The sequence below is a fragment of the Hemitrygon akajei genome, chromosome 26 (genome assembly GCF_048418815.1).
Source record: "Hemitrygon akajei chromosome 26, sHemAka1.3, whole genome shotgun sequence".
Lineage (NCBI taxonomy): Eukaryota > Metazoa > Chordata > Chondrichthyes > Myliobatiformes > Dasyatidae > Hemitrygon > Hemitrygon akajei.
Genome location: NC_133149.1, coordinates 15240821 through 15263269, shown reverse-complemented (window position 1 = coordinate 15263269; position 22449 = coordinate 15240821). Strand labels below are relative to the sequence as shown.

Genomic DNA, 22449 nt, shown 5'->3' with positions numbered 1-22449 from the left:
ATTGGGGGAGAAAAATCATATATTCAGAATACCAGTCAGCACCTATGCAAGACCAACTGAGGTGACATATTAGTTTAATGGTCTTTCACCAGAAGTGGAAAAAGGTAAAAGGTGCAACATCAAAGGGAGAAAAAGATCAAAGAAGGTCTTGCTCTAGATCTAGTCCAAAGATAAAAAAATAAATGAAAGGAATGATGATATAAAAGAACAATAATGGAGTAAATGGAAAAAAAGAACATGGAAGAAAAGTCATTTGAACAATTTTCTGAACTTGTTGAACAAAAGAATGCAAAATACTGTAAAAATTTCCATCTACTGACCAGGTGCTGCTATTCAAACTTACACAATGAAAGAAACAGGAGGAGTAGCCCTCAAGGTTGCTTTGCCATTCAGTGAAATCTTGGCTAATCTGATCTTGGCCTCAAATCCATTTTCCCCATAACTGAATGTAACCCTCAGGTTCGGCCAGCTGCATTAGTCTAGGGGAAAACCGTCTCCGGCCCCACCAAATGTGTGAAATCTCATTTGTGTGGATGCTGCATGATGTTTTCCCATTACAAATCAGTACCACGAAATAACAGTACATCACATGCAATTAAATGATTGAGCTTTATAATTCTTAATTTGACTATAGGGTTAGTAAAGAAAACAAAAAGAAAAAGGGCCCTTTTGAATGAAACAGTCTCATGCACATGTTGGAGCTCATGATTTTCCTGTCCGTTCTTTCTCCATCAATTTTCCCTGGGCGTCGTCAACTCCCAACCCTATTCCAAGTCCACTCAGTTCTGCAGGCTACAACCTCTCTGTTCTGGCATCTTCCCTCTCCATTTTCTGCCAAACAAAAGCCCGTGAATCCCTTACCCTTTGGCACACAAGATAGAAAAACACTCCCCTCATTGGACGCCACACACTCCAAAGCCCTCGTTATCTCTAGTGATAACCCAAACAGGGCTGCTATAGAGAAACCATTATATTAGCAGTGAAACATTTCCCAGGGCACTGCATGTACAAAAACTCTACAGTAAAAAACTATCTAACTCAGCCTATTTCCACAACCCACCAGGATAGAAAATTCAAGGATATACATACAATCTATAGATAAAAAATTCCTCATCTCCATCATTGAATGGCGCCACATTCTGCTGGATGAACACATCAGGTTGAGCAGCATCCAAGAGTCCTGATTTCATCCTGAAATGTTGGCAATTCCTTTCCTCCCACAGATGCTACATGATCCACCAAGTTCCTCTAGGAGATTGTTTAATATTCCAGATTCCAACATCTGTAAGTCTCCACTAAATGAATGGACCTATTCCTAGGTTCTCCAAACACAAGAAACATCTTAGTATCTACTGTCAAGCACCTTCAGGGACCTCTGTTTCACTAAAATCACCTCTCATTCTTCTAAACTTCAATGATAAAAAGTCATAAACACAATAGATTCTGCAGATACTGGAAATCTTGAGCAACACAGACAAAATGCTGAAGGAACTCAGCAAGTCAGACAGCATCTATGGAGGGGAACAAACAGTCAACATTTTGGGCCAAAACCTTTCATCAGGACTGATTATAATGATTTTAGGCCTCTCCACTCAACCATTCCACACAATGTCTTCATCTCAGAAATCTATCTAGTGATCTTTCGCTAAACTGCCTTCAAAACTGTAGGCAGTATTTCAGGTGTAGCTTTACCAAGGTCCTATATCACTGTATTCCATTCCCTCTAATAGGAAAGGTTCAATTTGTTTTCAAATTATGTGTGGCACCTGCTTGGTAACACTGCATTTTACATATGAAAGCACTCTGTATTGCAACATCCCATAATTGTTGGATATGTGAGTGCTTAATCACACTATGTTCAATCCAACAAATGATAGATGGTTTAGAAGAAACATAAATCAAGAATTAAAACAACCAACCAGAAACTCAAAAACCAAACTTGCTAAATGCAAGAACGTGTAAAACAAACAGCCAACTTACAATTCCCACATTTTCATTAAAGAGAAGACAGCAATGTGTTCAACTCATATACAGTGCCCTGAAAATATATTCAGACCCCAATCCTTTGTTCACGAGTATTACAACCAGGGATTTTGATCAACTTAACTGATAATTTTTATTTGTGAATTTCATACTCCCTTCCCTCCCCCCACAGTAGAGCCAAAAAACAGAAAATTGTAAAGCATGAAAAACTAAAAATTCAAACTACTTAAATGTCAGCAGTAGTTAAAAAGTATTCATCCCACTTTCCTCATCAGTTGAACCACTTTTCATGGCTACTAAAACAGGTAGCCTTTTTGGATAAGACTCTATTAGCTTTGCACAATGGGATTGAGCAAAATTTGCCCATTCCTCCTGGCAAAATTGCTCAAGTTGTGCTTGGTTTGTTGGGGAGCGGTGATGGACAGCAATCTTGAGGTCTTGCCAAAGATATTCGATCGGGTTAAGGTCAGTACTCTGACTGGGCCACTCATGGACATCCATTTTCTTCATTTGAAGCTACTCCATTATTTCTCTGACAGTGTGCTTTGGGTTGTTGCCCTGCTGAAAAATGAACTTCCTCCCCAGTTTCTTTCAGGCAGAGGCTAGCAGATTCTTATACAGGATCTCTCTGTATTTAGCAGCATTCACCTTCCCACCAATGCTGATCAGATTTCCAGTCCCTGCTATTGAAAAGCATCCCACAGCCTGATGCTATCTCTATCATACTTTATAGTAGGGATGATGTTACCTGGCTGATGTGCAGCATTACATTTAAGCCACACATACCACTTGGTATTGAGGCCAAAAGTTCCACTTTAATCTCTTCCGACCACAAGACCTTCTTCCACATTTTTACAGCAGCATCTCTGAGACACTTTGTAGAGTGTACAAGGGCAAGGATGTGCTTTTTTTAGTGGTATGTGTGGCATAAATCTAATTCTGCAATTCTTTGTAAGGTCTTACAGTCAGATGCCTTGCATTTCCTGTACCAGATGGTGATCCAGCTGGTCAGGACACTCAATGATACTTGTGCAAAAATTTGTTAAAACGGGGAGGGGGGGAACGTCACTCACCTCAATCTCCTCAGGAATTGGACGCTGCTGTGCTTTCTTGACTAAAGAGGTGGCTTTGAGGGACCAGATGAGACCATCTATCACGTGCACTCTCAGAAACTTGGTGCTCCTAAGTCTCTCAATGAAGGAGTTGTTTATGTGCCGTAAGAAGTGGTCAGCCACACCTTTCTACAATCCCCAATATCTTTTTAGTGTTGCCCACCTCAAGACTCAAGTTGTGCTAGCACTATTCTACCAGCCACTCTGCCTCCTCTCTATAAATTGTGTCGTCGTCGTTGATGAGGCCAACTACTGCTGTGTCATCAGCGAACTTGATGATTCAGTTTGAAATGGATCTAACAGTAGAGTCACGCGTCAGCAGCAGCAGGCTGAGCATGCACCCTGGGGGGGGGGGGGAGGGATGTGCTGGCACTCAGCGCAATGGAACTCGATGTGTTACTGCCAACACGGACTGACTGTGGTCTTTCTGTCAAGTGGTCCAAGATCCAGTTACAGAGAGAGGTGTTGTGACTCAACGAGGACAGTTCACACACCAGCTTGAGGGATGAACATATTAAACACTGAAGTCAATAGAGAGCATCTTGGCGTATGAGGCACCATTTTCCAGGTGGGTCAGGACAGAGTGGAGGGCAGAGGCTATGGCATCGCCAGTGGACTGATTTTAGTAATAAGTGAACTAGAGAGTGTCCAATGTAGCAGATAGATGGGATTTAATGCAATCCATAACCAGCTGTTCAAAGTACTTCATTATTGGTGATTTCAGTGCCACTGGACAGCAGTCGCTGAGGCAGGTTACTGTTACCTGCTTGGGCAGTAGGATGATGGTGGCTGCCTTGAAGCCTGAGAGGACAGTGGACTGCTCCAGAGAGATGTTGAAGAAGTCTGTTAACTGGGCTGCACAGTCCTTCACCACCCAACCAGAGATATGTTATCAGGCCTCACAGCTTTAAGTGGGTTGAACCTGGCTAGGGTCTTTCTCACATCAGCTGCGGCCAGAGTGCCTGATCCTCCCGGGGGTGGGGGGGTGGACTCCTCGCTGGCATATCGTTCCATGCTTAAAAGACATTCGGCTCATCAGGAAGAAAGGCATCACTGTCATTGACACGCCTGGTGGACTTGTAATCCATTGTGGCGGGGCATTCAGACCATATGTGCCTCTTGACTCTGGTGTATGCTCTCTGTGAATAATCAAGTTTTGCCTTCCTGATGACGTGGGAAAACACAGCTCTTGCTGTCTTATTCCCCCATCTGAAGGCAGCATCCCAATCTCTCAGATGCACCTGAACTTTTAATTAACTTTTCATATACACACACACAATTTTTATATATATATATACACACACACACACACACTGTTTTGCTAACCTGGCCCAATTCAGAATATTTCAAGATTTGTTGGTATGGGAAACTGACAAAAGTGTTACACTGTTCTAATCCCATTTGCCTTCATTAGGTTTGCATCTCGCCAAGTTTAATTTTGTCATAAGATTATATACCCAAGATATAAACGGCATGAAAGTTACTCTTTTGTAGCAACAATGCAAACATGATAAATTTAAGTGAACTTCTTTACCAAGTATCTATCCCAATACATTTTATAATGGCACCCACCTCCACCATCACCCCTGGTAAATTGCAAGTAAATCCTAACACTCACATCTCACTTAAATTTTCCCCCACTTAAAACCTGTGCCTTTCAGTTCAAGACTCTCTTGCACTAGAAGTCCATTTATTTGATCTATGCCTCTCCTAATTTCATAATCCTCTAAGGACACCCCTTAGCCTTCTACTGACAAAAGACCCAGCCAATCAAGTTTCTCCTTACAATTACAGCCCCCCCCCCCATTCCAGACATCTGGTGAATCACTACTGCACCACATCCTTCCTGCAGTGTGGTTACCAGACCTGTGTGCAATACTGCAAATGGGGTGTCAAGGAGTAGCAGCACCTCTGGTGTGAAGACCTGTTGTACCTTCCAAGGTAGGTTCTCCACCTCTTGTCCTCACCTGGCACTCAGCTCTCACCTGTGGCCCCAAGTAAGCTGTCTGCACACGACAGGAGCCACACCCCAGGCAACTGCTTCAACAGGCCAGCCAAACCAGGTGAGAGTACCTGTCAGGGTTTTCTTTTTGAACCCTTGGTGACTTCAGGCTTATCTACAATATGAAGATTGGATTCAGCGGACTGCAAGGAAGAAACCACCAGCTGGCTCACTAGGCAGGAAGGCATTTTCCAGCATGCACTGTGGAGTGCGAAGAGCACAGCAAGACATGTATATCACCCTGGTCATCCATGCATCCTGAGCTACCTTCAGTCATCTTGACTCTCTTCTTGCCACTGGTTCTAGATAGACTAGGACAAGAGAGAGAGGTTGGCGACCTGCTCACTTTAATCAAACTCACATGCAAGTCATGACACAGTCACCTCCAGACACACAAGTAACAAACACACCTACCCAAGCATGTCAGTGGTCCTCATCGCTTGCAATTGATGTGTGCACGTATGCGCGCGCGCACACACACACACACTCCAAATGCAGAGTAATCAGCTGCAACATGTCACAACTGTTACACTCATTATCTCAGCCAATGAAGACAAACATACCAAATGCCTTCTTCACTACAATATCCAGTCGGGTCACCACTTTCAGCAAGTAAGGAGCTTATGCCTTGGTTACTGGCACCTTAAAACAAGCTGTTTTGAGCAGGTGGGGCTCGTCCACCATGGTTGGCTGTTCATCTAGAAGGAAAACTTTGATTTCAAACCTCTGCTGATGTGTAGCTATAGCCACTCATGGGGAAGGTTTCGGGAGTAAATCCAGAGGAAAAATCCGGAGCTGGAGACCCTAAGGCAGTCTGACACTGATTGGCAACTGCTGTGATGCCGCTGGTGCCAAACTGGATTGGTCTCTGCTGTTTCTTTGAACTCATCTGCTGCATGGGCAACAGCTTGCTCTCTATATCATACTGCCCTGACTTGTGTATGGATTTTGACAGCTGGGACGCAACATTCATGGTAAACCCCAACCAATGGAGGGCCCTAGCACTTACTCCCAAAGGCCTCTCTGGACGTCAATACTCCTAAGGTCCCTGCTATTTACTATGTGGCCTACGAGAATTTGAGGAATGAATGAAATACACTAACTTAGTTCACAATGACAAAAGAAAAAACACAATCACGATGCTCTTCAGATTAATTTAAGTGAATCTTTCTTACTGTAGAAAGGCAGTGTGTGTCACTGCTGGACTAAATTTGCATCTGGAATCATAAGTTTACAACTGACCTAGCACTAGATCTCTGCAAGTTAGTGATCTTCAAGTACATGTCGATGTAAATTTTGAAGGTATCTGCCACTATCATCCTGCATGTGCAAAAGTTCATCAAGAAGCTCAAGTACTATACCAACCATATAACCTCAGATTAGCACATGATAGTTATGTGGTCTATGGTTTTTAGCTTATAAACCACAACTTACACAGGAGACAGAATTCAAATTTCTGTGTATTACCCACCTAACATGCAAGTACAGATGTGTCAGAGGAATGTGGAAGGGTTAGTTTCTATTCACTCATCTACATGCTCAGTTTGGGCTCACAACAAGCTATGACATTCATAATTCATGACTTCCTACATTGTGCTCCTTAAGATTTTTCTTGCTTGTTGAAATCTCAATGAGCTCAATAATACATTTTATCATTTTGAACATATTTAATCCTTTCCAATTTCCAAGTGCAGCCATTGGTATATTTTCACTCAAGACAAATACCTATCAACCTCAATTAGTTTAATTTTTTTTTAAATTAGCTGTTCAATGCAGATCATTGGCCCATCCATCCTAGCAGAGGTGTACTAATCAAGCTTGTTGAACCATAGAAAACCAGAGTGCTAATAGAAGTCATTTGCTCACTATAGTTGTGCAACTGAGTAGAATGACTCAATTTCTCTACTTCCCTGCTTCCCCAAAGCACTGCATATTATTTATTTTCAAAATGAGTAAACTTGCTGGTCTGTAGTTTGCAAATCCTCACAATATCCTCAAATAAGGTATGGCTATCCCCCTCCATGTGATAATGCATCACTCCACACTTCAAAATCAGGTTTATTATCACCAGCATGAGTGTGAAATTTGTTAACTTAGCAGCAGCAGTTCAATGCAATACATAATCTAGCAGAGAGAAAAATATAATAAAAAGCATAATAATAAACAAATCAATTATGCATATTGAATAGATTAAGAAAAACGTGCAAAAACAGAAATACTGTATATTTTTTAAAAGTGAGGTAGTGTCCATTTAGGAATCAGATGGCAGGGGGGGAAGAAGCTGTTCCTGAATCACTGAGTGTGTGCCTTCAGGCTTCTATATCTCCTACCTGATGGTAACAGTGAGAAAAGGGCATGCCCTGGGTGCTGGAGGTCTTTAATAATGGACGCTACCCTCCTGAGACACCGCTCCCTGAAGATGTCCTGGGTATTTTGTAGGCTAGTGCTCAAGATGGAGCTAACTAGATTTACAACCTTCAGCAGCTTCTTTCAGTCCTGTGCTGTAGCCCCTCCATACCAGACAGTGATGCAGCCTGTCAGAATGCTCTCCACAGTACAACTATAGAAGTTTTTGGGTGTATTTGTTGACATGCCAAATCGCTTCAAACTCCTAATAAAGTATAGCCACTATCTTGCCTTTTTTATTACTACATCAATATGTTGGGACCAGGTTAGATCCTCAAAGATCTTGACACCCAGGAACTTGAAGCTGCTCACTCTCGCCACTTCTGATCCCTCTATGAGGATTGGTATGTGTTCCTTTGTCTTACCCTTCCTGAAGTCCATAATCAGCTCTTTCATCCTACTGCCGTTGAGTGCCAGGTTGTTGCTGTGGCACCATTCCACTAGTTGGCATATTTCACTCCTGTATGCCCTCTCGTCACCACCTGAGATTCTACCAACAATGGTTGTATCATCAGCAAATTTGTAGATGGTATTTGAGCAATGCCTAGCCACACAGTCATGTGTATACAGAGAGTAGAGCAGTGGGCTAAGCACACACCCGAGGTGCACCAGTGTTGATCATCAGCGAGGAGGAGATGTTATCACCAATCCACACAGACTGTGGTCTTCCGGTTAGGAAGTCGAGGATCCAATTACAGATGGAGGTGCAGAGGCCCAGGTTCTGCGACTTCTCGATCAGGATTATGGGAATGATGGTATTAAATACTGAGCTATAGTCGATGAACAGCATCCTGACATAGGTGTTTGTGTTGTCTAGGTGGTCTAAAGCTGTGTGAAGAGCCATGGAGATTGTGTCTGTCGTTGACCTATCATGACGATAAGCAAATTGCAATGGGTCCAGGTCCTTGCTGAGGCAGGAGTTCAGTCTAGTCATAACTAACCTCTCAAAGCATTTCATCACTGTCGATGTGAGTGCTACCAGGTGACAGTCGTTAAGGCAGCCCACATTACTGTATTCTTCTTTGGCACTGGTATAATTGTTGCCTTTTTGAAGCAAGTGGGAACTTCTGCCCGTAGCAGTAAGACCATCTCCTGTAATTCAATTTCTGTGTTGGCTAGCAATTTTTGATTCAAACCTCTAAACTCACAAAAAAAACTACCTGAGATAAACCAAAAAGAGAAGGCCGATCTACTCCACAGGTCCATGAACTGTGCATGCGCAAAATATACTCAAGTTATTTCTGAGACCAGATAAAGTCTCTTCCCTGGCACACGAGTGAATCTGCAGATGCTGGAAATAAATAAAAACACAAAATGCTGGCAGAACTCAGCAGGCCGAAACGTCGTCACTACCTCCTCCCATAGATGCTGTCTGGCCTGCTGAGTTCTGCCAGCATTTTGTGTTTTTAAAGTCTCTTCCCTGCTTCTTTGGTAAATACCATAACCATCCAAACCTTTGGCTGCTTTACACTAGCAGCCATTTTAGTGCATGACTGAGCTCTATTAATCATTTGCCTAGGCAGCTCTTCCTGCCAGAACCTCACATAACAGCTCTGATGTGAAGTTGGAGCCTTCAGACCAGAAGGCCTTGTTGTGCTTCACAGAATGGTTGCACCATCAACACCCCTAGTACAATTCATCAACTGCAATAGTAGATTTTAAAACTGCTAGAAGAATACACGGTCAGTAGATCAAGCACAAGATGGACCATTAAATGGAATCACAGAACTCAGGAATTCTGTGACTTACCTAGGTTCTTCACTTACCAAGGGCCAGTGGTAGGGAAACAAAAAGTATGTCTCAACATATAATTCCCCATATAGAAAAACAACGAACTTGACTCCAGCTCTTAATTGGTATCTAAATCCATATTCCTTAAAGACTGTAAAAAGGCTCTGTTCCAGTCAAAATTAAATATTATGTCACGAACCTAAACACCAACATCATCCTATTCAGGAAAGAGAGGGAAAATTAAGTAGGTGGCAGAAGAACTAAAAACTTACTCCACAGTGATATGCAAATTTGAGTAATTTCATACCCAGGTTAATATATGCAATGAGTTAAAATGTTGCCTATAAGAAGTTTAGTACCAGTATCCTACAGCAGATCCTACATCCTTATCTTACAAAAATAAGCAGAACCTTTAAATCCTCCAGATTTGCCATACTGCAGACAGCAATTATAAAATTAATCCTTTAGAAATTCTTACAATTAGAGTCTCCTGCAAGATGGTGGCAGTTGAATCAGATTTCTCATCTAGGGATGAAATTTAAGCCAAAAAATCACTGAGGTGGTGCGAGGGGAATAAACTGTGTACACTGGCATGACAAGACACTTGTAATTCATCCAACTTTCAGGAACTAAAACAACTGCCAGCAATTTCCCAGGGTTACAAGTAAAACCTTTAAATATGTAAACAATTTTTTTTTAAAGTGAAATAGATCTCGTCACAATTCACAAAAGATTAGTAGTTAGATTTTTTTGTAAAAGCATTAAAAAAACTCATTAAATCTCATTGAGGTTTAATGAGAAAGCACATCAGCAACTTCACTCCTGCACAACAAATGAATGCACACAGATATTCTATATTAAAATGCATTGCTCATCAACTTTTTTCTTATCGTAAACAAACTGCAACAGTGATGATTAAGGATCTAATGTAGTCACACTTAACTTCAATAAAAATTTCAAAGTAAAGTTCGAGCAGAAAACTAACATCACACTGCCATCATACACCAAAAAAAACAGGTCAGACTTTAGCTTAAAGTGTAAGCAATTAACTTCTTTCACTTACTGGCTAGGGAAGAATTCAGCAGCATTTTCTGCACAAATCTCAGCATTATAGTTTCACAAAGCTCTTTGATAGGACTAGTCCTACAGAAAGGCAAAGACAGATTGCATGAGTGATGCAGCGCATTAGCAGAATTTTTCAACCTCCAGGGACCAATCCAACCAGGGCTGTGAATTTAAAAGCTCAGTAAGCAAAAGGACCAAAGCATTATCTTTAATTATTTATTACAGAAAAGTCCATACAATGCTGCTCTAGGAAATGGGTAAGCATTACCACAGGATTGCAAAGCACAACCTTTCAAAACAGAGGTGAGCAAAACAGAAAGCTTCATGCTGCTGGTCACTGCAACTGAAGGAGAACAAAATGGAAAAATGATCTACTCGCGTCTTCCCCTTTACAATTCATTTACCCAACAAAAATATGCAAGATTCATACTTAAATGCAGTATGTAAATAAACTGGAACTCTTGCCAAAAAATGACACAGAATATCTTGATAAAACCTAGGATAAGAATGATTACTTTTAAATGTATACCACAGTAATCACAGGTGAATAGTCAGAGGGCCTATGCAGGTCACAAAGGAATTCGAATATATGCATAAATCTTGCTCAATTTCAAAATTAAAATAATATTTCTCACCAGATTTGTGCACACATCCTTATGGATAGAATTTCAGAAACAGAATATGTATCAGCATTCCTTAACATTCCACTACAGCTGTTACAGGCAGGTGGAAGCGACAGACACACACATCTTGCAGCAGTTCCAGTATGTTTATAAACCGTATTCAGATAACCCAGAGACAAGCCCGCAGCAGATCCTCTATCACGGCCCAGATACAGGCTGATCAGCACAGCCCAGAGCAGTCATGATGAAACAGATGCAAGACAGACAGTGATTGCTACAATGCAAGGTCAAGCTTAGGTAGCCCAGCCCCTAAACAACCTTAGTACTGACGTCCCTCACCTAAAGAACACATTTGGAAACAATTCTGTCACTTTTTTTGACCACCTGACAACACCTAATTTCCCATCTTTCCAGGCATTAATGGGTCTTCAACCGCTTCATCTTTCACTGGAAATATTCCACAATTCTACAAATGCCCAAGTAATATTACCAAGCTCCTTATCACAACTCCTCTAAACACAGCAGGGTAGCAGCTAGTGTGATGCTATTTCAGCTCAGGTCATTTCAGAGTTCAATTCCTACCTGTAAGGAGTCTCTATATGTCCTCCCCATGGAATGCTGGGGTTTCCTTTGGTCCTCCAGTTTCCTCCCGCAGTCCAAAGACTTACTGGGTAGGTTAATCGATTTTTGTAAACTGCCCGCTGATTTGGTTAGGGTTAATCGGGTTTGTTAGGGGATGCTGGGGCAGCGTGGCTCAAAGAATCTACTCCATGCTGTATTGCTAAATAAAATCTTTATCCTCTTTCTCTGTGCACTATTCTTGTTTGTTATTTGACCACGCCAAAGACCTCCCTTCTACTATCTCTTTCCTTTCTCACCATTTTAAAACCTGTTTATATCTGATGTTCCAGGTTCTGACAAAAGTTCATTAAGCTGAAATAGAAACTGTTCCTCACTCACAGATGCTGCTTAGAAACATAGAAACACTGAAACATCGAAACATCGAAAACCTAAAGCACAATACAGAACCTTCGGCACACAAGCCGAACATGTCCTTACCTTAGAACTGCATAGGGTTATCCATAGCCCTCTATTTTTCTAAGCTCCGTGTATCCATCCAGGAGTCTCTTAAAAGACCCTATCATTTCCACCTCCACCACCACCAGCCCATTCCACACACTCAACATTCTGCATAAAAAAAACTTACCCCTGACATCCCCTCAGTACCTACTCCCCAGCACCTTAAAAATATGCCCTCTCGTGCTAGCCATTTCAGCCCTGGGAAAAATCCTCTGACTATCCACACGATGAATGCCTCTCATCATCTTATACACCTCTATCAGGTCACCTCTCATCCTCCTTCACTCCAAAGAGAAAAGGCCAAGTTCACTCAACCTATTCTCAGAAGGCATGCTCCCCAATCCAGGCAACATCCTTGTAAATCTCCTCTGCACCCTTTCTATGGCTTCCACGTCCTTCCTGTAGTGAGGTGACAAGAATTGAGTACAGTACTTCAAGTGGGGTCTGACCAGGGTCCTATATAGCTGCAACATTACCTCTCGGCTCCTATATTCAATCCCCCAGATTGATAAAGGCCAATGCTCCATATGCCTTCTTAACCACAGTCAACCTGCACAGCAGCTTTGAGTGTCATTTCATATTCAGTAGTGCATTTTACTCCTACAAGATATGGATAACAATTATATTTCAAGTCTATGATCAATAAACTTTTAGAACCAACAGCAGAAAAGAATCCATGATAGGGCAATGAAATGAACAAAATACATGATCAATCAGGATTTCACTAAATGGCAAAATAGGACAATGCACAAGGACCCACACAGTTAATTTTAGTCGTGTTTTAATTATGAATGTGAAATGTATACGGTTTATTTCACATACACCCTTTTCCAAACTTTTAACAACAGTCTAATAATCTGGCACTGTTGTGGTTTTGGTGGTGCTGGATAGGTAGATATTCCAGTTTCGTGAATATTATTCCCTATAATACATCATCACACTTTTAATTAAATGATTTGTTTAAAGGAAGCATGGAGGAGGGAAAAAGCACCCATCACCTGCAATCTTGTACTCCTTCCTCACTGCCCCACCTTTTTATTCTGGCTTCAGGCCCCTTCCATTCCAGTTATGATAATAGGTCTTGGCCCAAAACCCAAATCACTGACTGCTTATCCCTCTGACTTGCTGAGTTCCTCCAGCATTTTGTGTGTTTTACTCAAGATTTCCAGCATCTGCAGAATCTTGTTGTGTTTATTGGGGGGAGGGGGGGAAGAGAAGAACTGGCACAGTTTAAAGGGAATACTGTGGCGACCCACTTCCTAGCGCACTCGAACCGGCTCACAAATAGCCAGCGTGCCGGCACAAAGGCCAGGTCTGCTTCACCAACAAAGGGAAAGCCTGCGGGGGTTTGTGAGTACGTGCCCCTTCACAGCATCCGCGCCCGGGGAGGGCGGGATGAGGGAGGCTTTAAAGCAAGGTTGTGAAGTTCGAATAAAATCTTCTTTAATTGCAGTTTACCGACTCCGTGTCGTTATTTTAGCGCTGCGTGTAGCACACCGCTACAATTGGTGACCCCGACGGTCCAAACGATTTTTGGACCGGAGGTGACCGACGCCGCATCTGTTCATGCAGTTTCGTTGAAACTGCCAAGCTTCTGGACGCTGCGACCTCACCTCTGGTTCCAGCAAGCAGAAGCCCAATTCCACGTTCGGCAGATAGCCTCAGAGGACACACGTTACTACTACGTGGTGAGCTCCCTCAACCAGGACGCAGCAGCCCAGGTTGCGGAGTTCGTACAGTCTCCCCACACCGCTACAATACTGGAAATGAAGAACCCAAGTGGCTTTAAAAGAGTGTAAGCAACAGTACCATTATCCAGTGAGCTAGGCATTGAATCACGAGTTATTCCAAATCTTCGGATTGTGGACTATAAAAGTTTGACAGCAGTCAAAAACAAGTGTGAATGAATACAAATCACAGAAGCACAAGAAGCCATTCAACCCTTCATATCTATACTGATTGAGAAAACACTATCCAACCAATAATTAGCATTCATTCCTAGAGATCAGAACCCTTCAATAACTGTTACGTATGATGGTGTCTGTTCTACCACACTTTGCTCTACATCTTCTTACCACCTCTGAATGACTGATCCTTATACCAATTACTTTAATTCTATGCTGCTTGGTTAAGATACTCATACTAATACTCACTTTACCTTGAAAGCACTCATCACGAATAAGAAAATAAATCATACAAGCCAGTTTAGGTTGAACTCAATATTTTTAATCTAAGCATCAAAACAGATGTCAAAGCCTCCTCCTAAACAAACTTTTATCGCCAACTGATCTTCCAATTTCATCCTTACACACCACAATGTTTACAAGTTTCTTTGACATCTTCTCCCAGCAACCCTGTCAAGCTAAAGTGAGTTACATCCCATAATCCCAAATCTAAGTTCCACGAGGCATTACATGCTGAGCTCAAACAAAAGTTCCTCAATCATAAGAGACAAAACAAAACCACTGCATTAGTCACAGTGTAAACATGTTTTTATCATGAACTTGAAATCTCTAGTCTTAACAACTGCAGCACAATGACTGTAAAGATGATTTTAATGAGAAAAATATAAAAAAATGTCCAAGTCTGGCAATATCCTGAGATTCAAACTTTCACCCCTGCTAATCCTTGAGTTGAAACAGCTACCACATTCAGTTCCAAAATTTACACTTTCACACTAGCCTCAATTTTGAACGGATTGAATCAAAGAGTCCAAGGTTTCTCAAATTCAAAAATTACAAATCCAAGGCAATCAGCTCAAGTCTCAACAAGAAATACTGAGTGCCAGTTGTTTCATCATGTTCAGCTGCTTGCTGCCCCGTGACTTCAACATCCTGCTCAATTCAAAGCCACTTTCACCATATTTGCACTTTTAATGTATGCCCACTTCTCAAAAATTCTAAAACATGTTTACCTGCAATAATCGGTGCACAATTTATCTAAACATTTATTGGTCTTCATAGAGCAGATCCACATAAAGGTCTACATCAATCAAATTCAGGTTTATTATCACTGTCTTTATGACGTGAAATTTGTTGTTTCGCAGCAGTGCAAAGACATAAAATTACTATAAAGTTCAAAATAAATAGTGCAAAAAAAATCAAGGAATAATGAGGTAGTGTTCATGAACCATGCAGAAATCTCATGACAGAGGGGTAGAAGTGGCTCCCGAATCATTCAGTGTGGATCTTCAAGCTGCTGCATCTCTGCTGCTTTGATCCTTATACTGCACAAAATCCTATACACCCTTTATAATCACTAGCTTCTGTTAATTCACCCTATGATTCAACTTTTACATTTTCATCAACCTTAAAATCCCTCTGCAACATATCCTATCCATCAGCTTCAGTCTTCAATGTTGCCACCGTAATTCTTCCCTTAATATTATTCTCATTCTAAATGGCTACACAATTTGTGCTGCATCCACTCCGCGTCTTTTGGGATTCTTCTCCCAAATTTGTCAAACTTGTTTCGCCCAGGTGAGTTTCAACTAGTCTAACAACGTCAAGTTCCTACACTGTGGATCAATCTGATAAGTCTGGTTAAATACTACACCTTTTTTCACTCCCACAGGTAGAGTTGGGATTTTCTGATCAATTTTTCCTCTAAGTTCTCAAAAATATACACAAAAAGAAATACTCAGTATTTGTTTAGAATTTTAAAAACTGCAAGTGCTAGAAATGTGGGGGGGGGGAGAAACAAAAAAAGATGCTGGAAAAACTCAGCATATCAGGTCACGTCTGTGGGAACAGAAAAAGAGTCATGGTTTTAGGTCCAAGACCCCTCATCGGAAGCAGGGAAATTCATTTGTTCAAAAGGAACAATGCAAAGTTAAAAAGACTTTACAGAAATTAAGCCAGAATCTCAAATTGCAGAGAACCATGCACACTCTGCATAAAGATCATAATGTGGCAGATGTAATGAATGTGCCTGGCCACCTCGAAGAGTCAGGAAGCAAATAATCACCAATCTGTGGAATACAAAAAGGCTTTTTAGAAAACATTAAACCACATTGGATGTCCTTTTGAGTGAAACAACCTCATGCAAATGTTTTTTTTAACTTTTTCATAGTTTGAACTGAACAGCTTGTGAATCAAGACATTTGCCTGCACATTAATTTCACTGACAACCCCAATCTGGATTGCTAACTTGTCTCAAACAAATTAACTGGAAAACCCTGATCAAAACATCAGCTCACTAAAGACCAAAACGTAGGAGCAGACTTAGGCTACTCGGCTCATCAAGTCTGCTCCACCATTCCATCATGGCTGATTTATTAACCCTCTCAACACCATTCTCCTGCCTTCTCCCCATAACCTTTGACACCCTGACTAATCAAGAGCCTACCAACCATCCTCCACTTTAAATATACACAATGACTTGGCCTCAACAGCTGTCTGTGACAATGAACTCCACAAACGTACCACCCTTTGGCTGAAGAAATTCCTTTTCAACTGTTACAAACGGACATCCTGAGGTTGTAGCCTCTGGTCCCAAACTCACCCACTATAGCAGGGGCTCCCAACCAGGGATCCACAGACCCCTCGGTTAATGGTAGGGCTCCATGGCATGAAAAGGGTTGGGAATCCCTGCACTATAGGAAACATCCTCTCCACATCCACTCTGTCTAGGCCTTTCAATATATGACAGGTTTCAATGAGACCCCCACACCCCATTCATCTAAATTCAAACACAGGCCCAAAGCCATCAAATGCTCATACGATAACCCTTTCATTCCTGGAATCATTCTCGTGAACCTCCTCTGGACCCTTCCCAATGCCAGCATGTCTTTTGTTCACAATATGCAAGTTGTGGTCTGACCAATGACTTAGCATCACATCCCTGCTCTTATATTCTAGTCCTCTTGAAGTGAATATTAACATTGTATTTGCCTTCCTTACCACCAACTCAACCTGCAAGTTAACCTTTACAGAATCCTGCACAGGACTCCCAGTCCCTTTGCATCTATGGTTTTTGAATTTTCTCCCCATTGAGGAAATATTCAGCATGGTTGATGTGGTCTTTCATTGATTCTGTCATGATTATTATTCTATGGATTTATTGAGTATGCCCGCAAGAAAATGAATCTCAGGGTTGCATATGGAGACATACACATAATTCGATAATAAATTTACATTGAACTTCCCTATACTATATTCCACCTGCCACTTCTTTGCCCATTCTCCCAATCCATCCAAGTCCTTCTGTAGACTCATTGCTTCCTCAGCACTACCTGCCTTTGTATTTTCCACCTATCTTCATATCATCTGCAAACTTGGCCACAAAGCCATCAGTTCTGTCATCTAAATCACAATACTGATCCTGTGGAACACCACTTGTCACCAGTAGTCAACCAGAATGGAACCTCTTTATGTCTCGGCCTGAAACGTTGACAGCGCTTCTCCCTATAGATGCTGCCTGACCTACTGCATTCCACCAGCATTTTGTGTGTGTTGCTGGAACTTCTTTATTCTCATTCTTTGGTTCCTGCCAGCTAATCTTCTATCCATACTACTACAATCTTCCCTGTAATACCATGGGCTCTTACCTTGTTAAGAAGCCTCATGTGCAACAGACTCCAGCCCTACTATGCATGCTGCTTGGGAGAGTGTGAGAAAAGTTTAGTCTGTCGTGTTCTTTTGTTCTGTTTTAAACTTTGGAGATGGCTGCTATACAACTTGTGTTTGGTCTTCTTACAGAGGCTGCAAAATAATTTTTTTCCTGGCCTATCGCTTGTTTTGGGTGGTCGATTTTTTCACCTTTGCATAAGCAGTTCGCTAGTGGTAAAAGAGGGGCTTAGTTGTTTTAGACAAAAAAGCAAGCCGATAATTAGATGGTGGTGAAGTTGCTGTAGGCCTCATAAGGCAGGACCAAGAGTCACTCTGTGGTATAGTTTACTGATGGAGAAAGCGAATTGATCAGGGAATGCAAATTTAGAAAGTTCAGGGAAGGTCCAAGCACACGTTAGTCGCTATCTGGTACATCAGAAGCAAAGTAGGAATAGTAGTATAATAGCTTACTTTTAAGAATTTAAATACAATCACTTAATCTTCAGTAGCTCACCCTTCCCCCGCCCCCCACAAAAGTATAATAATAGTCTTTGCAATGTCAGTTATGCCTTCCGTTCGGATTCACGGAAACTTGCTCACCTCGAGTTCATATGTGAGAAATGTCCGCTAATCCAGCACCGCGGGAACAAGGTTGCTAAACTTGAGGAGGAGATAGCTGACCTGCAGTGCTGTACAGAATTGGTAGATCTGCTCCAGATGACCTTTCGGGAGATAGTGTGCACCCCAATAGAGCCACGGGTTGAGACTCCAGTCCAGAAAGTAAGAGACTTGGGTGACCATGAGAAGGAAGTGCAGGGTAAGAGCCCGGGGGCATCAACCCCAGATTTGGAAACGTCTAACTACTTTGAACACCAAACGATCTGACAACAACCATTGTAACTCTTGAGGTGGGAGGCAGGGCAGAGGAGCCCCACAGGACCCTCTCTAATCCTAAACCTAAACTCTGTAGGCCATATTAAAATATGACAGCTATAATCAAGAGGGAAATTTGGATTGCCAAAAGGCAGGTTGAGAAGAATATTGCTGATAATGCTAAGATTAACCCCAAGAGATTTTTTCAATACTTTCATAGTAAAAGAAAAATCAAGAATGAAGTTAAGTGTTAGGAATAATAGTGGTGTGGCGACCCACTTCCCAGCGCACTCGAACCAGCTCACAAAGTGGCGCGCGCCGGCATTGAGGCCGGTCCCAAAAAAGGCACCAAGTCTGCTTCACCAGCAAGGGGAAAAGCCCGCGCGTGGGACGAGACTGTGAATATGGTATTCCCGCCCAGGGAGGGTGGGATCAGGAAGGCTTTAAAGCGAGGCCGCGATGTTTGAATAAATCTCTTTTGCAACTGCAGCTCATCGACTACGTGTCGTTTACTGCAGCGCTGCATGTAGCACACCGCTACATTGGGGTATTAAATGATGCTGAGAAGGACATAGCAGATACTCTTAACTCATACTTTGCTAAAGTATTCACCTGCAAGGATGTTAGCAATATGCCAGTAAGTGTAGAGAGAAATAAGCTTGTTTAAAGCAACTAAGAAATCTCAAAGTGAGGTCCTGCTTCAGCTGAAAGTTAATAAATCTCCAGAGCCAGACAACATATATCCAAGGGTACTTAAGGAGGTCTGTGATATTTACAAACCCCTAACATGTATCCTTCAAAAGTCATTGAAGACTGCCAAAATCACCAAGGACTAGAAATGGGCTAATGTTGTTGCAGTATATTAGGGTGACGCACTGAGCCTGGTAACTATTTACCAGTAAGCTTAATGTGTATTGCAGGCAAGATAATGGAAACAACAATAAAGAATGAGATGGAAAAGCAGCTGATAAGAACAGGCATGTTAGCAGAAAGCCAGCATGGGTTCAGAAAGGGGAAATCATGTTTTACTAATATGCTGGAGTTCTATGAAGAGGCAACTAAAATTTATGATAACAATACAGTGATATCATTTACTTGGACTTTCAGAAGGCTTTTGACAAGGTACCCCCACAATAGGTTAATAATCAAATTTCAAGAGGCAGTGATTCAGGATAAGCTGTGCGAATGGGTGCAGAATTGGCTCAAAAACAGAAAATGAGTAGTGGTGAGAGGATAGTTTTCACACATAGAAGATGTTAAAGAGCGATTCCACAGGGATCAGTTCAGGGGTCGCTGCTGTTTTCAATTTACATTAATGATTTACATAAGCACATCACAAATAAACTAAAATTTGCAGATGACACAAATTAGGGGGACGGGCTGAAAACATTCAGGCAGCAGGATCAGTACAGTTAGATCTAAACAAAATCCAGATTTGGGCAGACAAATGGCAGATGAAATTTAAAGTAAATGTAAAGTATTACATATAGGAAGTAGAAATATTAGATAAAAATATACAACGGAGTCTTGAAAGTGCACTGTATGAAAAGGATTTGAGAGCCCTGGTAGACTCATCACTATCAACATCTAGACAATGAACAGAGGCAATTGAGAAGGCTAATAGGCTATGTAATGCATTCAGTGGAGTTCAAGAGACATTCTCCTTAAGCTGTATAATGTGCTTGTGAGGCCACACCTTGCATACTGTCAAGATGGCACCAGCAAACGATTGCTTGGGTGACATCTTCCAGATAGCAAATTTCTTTAAGTACTCCACTTTCTCTAAACATGCTTGTTCTTTCAGCATTGTTTGTGTTAAGGAAACCGTTGGAGCCTGTGATGTGCAGTTTGGAACTCAAATGATCTAGCATTCTACTGTGTCTGGAGAGCTGCCTCATGGAGAACAAAGGCCCAAAAAGGACCAAGAACACGATCTGGTAAAGACCAGGAACATGATGTGGGGTCATGAACGACTCCATCTTGAATCAGCGAGAAATACTGAAGCATTGAGACGAATGCAGAGGAAGTCGGTGATCACTCCCGAGGTGATTGCAGAGGCAACCATCGATCGCGCCCAATGGAGGCCAACGGGGCATTCAGATGAGGTGCAAGTTCTGAGTCAGTTTGATATTCTGAGATTTATGTAATTGGATTTACTTTATATTGGACTCCTTCAGTTTTTTGGCATTTTATTTCTTGTGACTGATTGGTGGTGGATGATCTGTTAGTTGTTTGCGTGTGTGTTGGGGGGAGAATCATCAGGAGTTTTGATGCTACTGTCAGTGTTCATTTTTGCAAGTGAGGGGATCATTGTCACGGTTTTTTTCCTGCAAGTGAGGGAGTCAGGGAATGTTATTATCACTATTTCTGCAGGGGAGGGGATGGAGATCTGTTGTTATAGTCGCTATTTTTTTTCCTACAGGGAAGGGTGGGGGACTTTGGGTTTTCCGAGTTTTGTTTCTTTTTCTTTTTTCTGTGCTGGGGAGGGGGTTGATGTACAGTATTTGTTTTTCGTGGCTATCTGGAGAAGACAAATATCAAGAGTTGCATTGTACATGCATTCTTTGACAATAAAATGGACCTTTGAACCCTGGGGTTTAGTCCATCAGGTCCAGGAGACTTATCTGTTGTCAGACCTTTCAGCTTCCCAAGCACCTTCTCCTTAGCAACTACACTCTCTTCTGTCCCGACACTCCCAAATTTATAGCATACTGCTAATGTCTGACACAAAATACTTAAGTTCATCCGTCACTTATTTGTCTTCCATTACTACCTCTCCAGCATTATTTTCCAGCAGTTCAATATCCATTTTCACCTTTTACTCTTATATATCTGCAAAATCTTTTGGCATCTTCTGATATTTTTGGCCAGCTTACCTTCATATTTCATCTTTTCACTAATTATGGAATTTTAATTGCTTCCTGGTGGTTTTTAAAGTTTTCCAATCCTTTAATTTCCCACTAATTTTTGCTATATTACATAGCCTCTCTCTTGCTTTTATGCTGTCTTTGATGTCCCTTGTCACCCGCAATTTCCTCATCCTTTCTTTAGAAAATTTCATCTTTGGAATGCATCTATCCTGCATCTTACAAACTGTTCCCCGAAATTTCAGCTATTGCTCTTCTGCCATCATCCCTGCTAGTGTCCCCTTCCAATCAACTTTGGCCTGCTCCTTTCTCATGCCTCGGAAATTCCCTTTACTCCACTGTAATACTGATACATTTGACTTTAGCTTCTCCTTCTCAAACTGAATGAATTCTACCATATTATGATCACTAAGGGCTCCTTTAACTTAAGCTCTCTAATCAAATCTGGGTGATTACATAACACTCAATCCAGAATTGCCTTTCCCTCTAGTGGGATCAATCTGCTCTAAAAAGCCATCTCATAGGCATTCTACATATTCTCTCTCCTTGGATCCAGCACAAATCTGATTTGCCCTATCTATCTACATACTGAACCGCTGCCCCCCCCCCCACCCACACAACTATCATAACATTTCCCTTATTACATGCCTTTTCAATTTTCCAATGACATTTATATCCCACATCCTGGCCACTGATCAGGAGCACGTATACAATTCCCATCAGGATCTTATAACCCTTACAGTTTCTTAACTCTACGCTCAAGGATTTTAGATCTTCTGATACTATGTCACCCCCTTCTAAGGATTTGATTTCATTTTTTTTTACCAGAGACACCCCACCCCCTCTGTCTACCTGCCTGTCCTTTCAATACAAGGCACATCCTTGGATGTTAAGCTCACAACTAGGATCTTTCTTCATCCACAACTCGGGGATGCCCTCTAACTGCACTACAAGGTCATCTACTTAATTCCGTACACTGCTTGCATTCAAATACAACTCCTTCAGTCCTGTATTCATCAATGTTTTTCAATTTTCCCATGTTACACTTTACTTCATCCCACTGACTGCAATTTTGCCCTATCATCTGCCTGTCCTTCCTCAGTCCCACTATACACTGCATCGACCTGTATACCAACTGCCCCATCCTCAGCCCTATCA

General features: G+C 41.7%; 1 protein-coding gene across 6 annotated transcripts in view; it reads right to left on the bottom strand.

The window, feature by feature from the left end:
• Positions 1 to 22449, bottom strand: part of LOC140716771 (rho GTPase-activating protein 32-like) — a 518900-nt gene that overhangs the window by 483239 nt on the left and 13212 nt on the right. Inside the window, exon 3 of one of the 6 annotated variants that reach the window (XM_073029619.1) lies at positions 10298 to 10377. The exons of the other annotated variants lie outside the window; for them this stretch is intronic. The gene's annotated coding sequence lies outside the window, so the exon portion shown is untranslated. The remainder of the gene's footprint in view (positions 1 to 10297; positions 10378 to 22449) is intronic. 6 annotated transcript variants of the gene reach the window in all.